This window comes from Micropterus dolomieu, unplaced genomic scaffold, assembly GCF_021292245.1.
Source record: "Micropterus dolomieu isolate WLL.071019.BEF.003 ecotype Adirondacks unplaced genomic scaffold, ASM2129224v1 contig_14583, whole genome shotgun sequence".
Taxonomy (NCBI): Eukaryota; Metazoa; Chordata; class Actinopteri; order Centrarchiformes; family Centrarchidae; genus Micropterus; species Micropterus dolomieu.
In genome coordinates, this window is record NW_025743569.1 from 2,751 (window position 1) to 6,853 (window position 4,103).

General features: G+C 42.2%; 1 long non-coding RNA gene across 1 annotated transcript; it reads left to right on the plus strand.

Moving 5' to 3' along the window:
• The first annotated feature begins 3,271 nt into the window (after window positions 1-3,271).
• Window positions 3,272-3,621, plus strand: LOC123966934. The gene is made up of 2 exons (XR_006824135.1): window positions 3,272-3,331; window positions 3,439-3,621. It is a non-coding gene; the product is annotated as an uncharacterized LOC123966934 (long non-coding RNA).
• Window positions 3,622-4,103: the final 482 nt, after the last annotated feature.

A 4,103-nucleotide genomic window follows, 5' to 3' on the forward strand; every position in this document is an offset into this window, starting at 1 on the left:
GCACTACGGAAGCTTAGGAGGTACAAAAGGGGTAGTGTGCAGCTAAGGACATTTCCACAGGAAAAAAAAAATAGCAAAAATAAATATAAATAAAAATAACTCAATGAGATAAAATTCACAAATATTCAATAAAATCATTAAATGATAAATAAAATCCACAGATGCACATTTGGAAATAATAATTATTAAAGTGCATTTTTAACTCCGTTACACTCTGTACAAGAGGGGTCAGAGCAGGCTGTACTTCCTGAGGAGACTGAGGTCCTTTGGAGTGACAGGGCCCCTCCTAAAGACTTTTTATGACTCTGTGGTTGCGTCAGCCATCCTCTACACTGTGGTCTGCTGGAGCAGCAGCATCACTGAGAGGGACAGAAAAGTTGGACAAGGTGATAAAGAAATCCAGCTCTGTCCTGGGCTGTCCTATGGACTCAGTGAGGGAGGTGGGAGACAGAAGGGTCCTGGCTAAACTGACAGCTATGCTGGACCATGAGTCACACCCCCTGCACTACACCCTGTCAGCCCTGGAGAGCAGTTTCAGTGACAGGCTGCTCCATCCCCACTGTGTGAAGGACAGATACCGCAGATCTTTCCTTCTAGTGGCCATCAGACTGTACAATGAACACTGTTGACTCTGTGCAATATATCCCATGTGCCATTATTACATCTGTGCATAATTTTCATTTTCATTTGTGCAATTATAAGTGCAATTTCACTAATACGCATTTTACTAATGTGCAATTATTGTATAATACAGTTTGCTATGTCTTTCCTATCCAAGAAGAATAAAACAGACAAAAATATTAAACACATAAATTAATACATTTTAGAAATAACTACTTAATAAATATATATATAATATATATATATATCCATTTATATCTAATTGTTTAATTTAATTCAAGTCTGCCATTTATTTATTTATTTATTTTTTTGTTTGTTTTATTTAATAGGATATTTTATTTATTGAGCATTTTTTAATTTCTGTATTCATTTTCGATTGTGTCAGACATGGTCCACTATATCCAAGAGGCTCTGCTGCTTATCTCAAAGGCTGCAGTTGGTTTTATAAGCCTGAGAAATAACTGGACAAAGCCTCGGAAAAGAGCTAGTATACTAGCTAAGGGGCTATCTGCTGAACAATAGATGAGGTTAAATGAAGAGGTTGCATGTAGTTTTTTAGATGGTCCATACTGCTGCCAGTCCTCGTTTTGTTTCTATATCCTAATCTTCTTTTTCCCCCTTCTCTGTTCTCTGCTCCACTCTCTCTTCCTCTCTCCAAAGTAGCCTACAGCTCCAGCTGCACCTGTCACCATGCTTTTGGAATGACATGTGCAGACTACATAATGGGCGCTTTATGACGATACTCATGTAAAAGCCTAATAATTTGACATTAGCTGCTGTTTGCACTCGTCAGGTCACCATTGTAGCAGTCTTGCTGGACAGCGGGGCCTTGCTGCCCACTGTGGTTGCACCGGTGGCCTCGCTGGCAGCAGGGGCCTCACTTGGAGGCTTTCTGGGGCCCTCACCGACCGCTGTTGTCTCACTGGGGACCTCACTGACCGCCTTGCTGGCTGCCGCGGCATCGCTGGTCTGTCTAACTTTATTTCAACATGACAGAACAAATATTCAATTCTGACTGCATCCATGATGTTATAATACTATATATATATATATATATATATATATATTCACTTCAGAGGAGTCAGTAGTCCTTTCTCATTTCATAAGCACAAACCTGTACAAAGTGTATGATAAGAGTATATAGGGACTTTACTGTTGTAAACAAACTGTTACTGTAACCTTAATCTGGATTATTTGATGATTCATATTGTTGTTGGCAGGAGAGAAAATAATGCAGTGGAGTGGAGAGCACAGCAGCAGAGGAGAGCAGGCAGCATGAGAGCAGCAGAGCAGAAAGAGCAGAGTCATCAAATCTGTCATCAAGAAAATGATCAGTACATCTCTGCAGTCTTTTTCATTTTAAGTAACTTCAGGAAGATATTTTTATGTGTAACCGTCATTATAATGAATGAAATCAAAAAGAATTTATGTGAATTTTATTAAAGTCAGAGTTTCTGCTTGTAATCCACCCCGACCTTATAAAGAAGCAACTGTCTGACGTCACACAACAGTGGCAGCATCCATAGAAGTGCACATTGCAAATGGTAAACCATAAACCAAAAGGCAATGTAAAGTATATTTGCCTGTGTTTAATTAAATTAATACATAAAATCATAGTAAAAGCTGGTCTGTATGTAAATTGATGTCAACATATGCCACCATTAATATTTATGGTAAACAATCTCTGAAAGTCATCTTCTCTGAACAAAAGTTATTATTATTATTATTATTATTATTATAAAAGTTATTGAGATCAACTTTTGCTGTTGATGATGATGAAACGTTCACCCTCATCAAGCTGAGGGCTGAAATGATCTCCTGTTCACAGGCAAAAGGCACACAGCCGAGGCCAAGAGAGGAGGTACACACTGAGAAATGAGAAACGCCTGCTGACTTTTCAATATCACTAGATGTTGTTTCTAGAGCAGCAACAGCAAAGTCCCCACGTACCCTATATGCACTTTGTACAGGTTCACATGTTGCTGATGAAGTGAGACAGGCCCACTGACTCCTCTGAGGTGACAGCCAATTAGAGCTGATCAGCAACAGCTGTGTCACCAGCATGATGGGCTTTTAAACCCTCACATGTGGCACAGGTAGCATTTCCTCTTGGTGACTGAAGCAATGGGAGCTGTTCAGGTCTTGGTTATTTGCGTGCTGACTGTTTTTCTTGCCAAAGGTTTTTATATTCCTTCTGTTTGAAGTATTGAAGAAATTGTTAGTTTTTTTTTACAGTTAATGTAAGAGTAAAGTTATAGACTATGTTTTTGCTGTGAGTTGCCTATGCCTTGCTGTAACTTTTGAAAGTTCCTTCATTCCTGTAATGTTGTTTAGCTGTAAGATGCTAGTGATCTGTTGTGCTGTAAAACAGCATAATTGAGATTAATCAACAGTGAGTGCCCTGTCCACAGGCTCCTGTCTGCCAGCTGATGGCCCAAATGAAAGACATGAGGGGCTGCAGAGGGGAGTAAGAAGCGAGACGACGACCAACGAGGCGACGACGACCAACGAGGCGACGACGACCAACGAGGCGACGACGACCAACGAGGCGACGACCCCGGCGGCGACGACGACCAACGAGGCGACGACGACCAACGAGGCGACGACCCCGGCGGCGACGACGACCAACGAGGCGACGACCCCGGCGGCGACGACGACCAACGAGGCGACGACCCCGGCGGCGACGACGACCAACGAGGCGACGACTACTGTAGGCTTTCACCAAATCTGCTCACCTGCTGTAGTACAAAACAACTGGTGTCAGAATTAAGCCCTGAATATATCACAAATGTCCTTTCCTCTTATTCTCCTCTGCAGCTGATGACCTCTGAGGCCCCGCAAGACCCCCAGTAGCCAGCTGACGTGACAACACAGCCAGAAAGGGCATCTGATGGCATCTCATCAAGAAGCCAAAAGTATGGGACTAGAAACCATGCAGGAGTTCACTTGCATCCAAGGTTTTGCTTTTTGCCTCTGCTTTAAATAAAACTATGAACTTGATTTTGTTTCCTTATTTTTCAGAGATTTAATGAAAAAGCTCACTGACAATAGCCTATGTTTCCAACAAATCCCTGTATTGGCTGTTTAAACCAGGAGAGCTTTCTGAGTTTAGCCAATTGCTTCAATTCAGCTCAAAGGGTTGCTGCTGCCAGGATACTAACCACAAAGATGCAGTTTCAGAAGACTAATATGGCAGGTGCTGTTAAATCCTTGTCTGATTAGCTCATGTTGATCAGCTTGTATTTTGGGACGCTAACTGACTGTTTCAGCTGGCGAGTTTCCCGTCTGCCTATTGCTGCTCTATCCCACATGTTGCTTGCTGTGACATTACTGCACCTGCAAGGTTTAGTTTCTGACAGCTGCTTCTCCAAAACACATCAAGAGAGCGAGACAAACGATGAAGAAATGACCTACAGCGACCGGTAGACGTGACCGTATGGTCACAGGTCTTTACCAGATGAAATGATTAGTTCAGGTGTGTG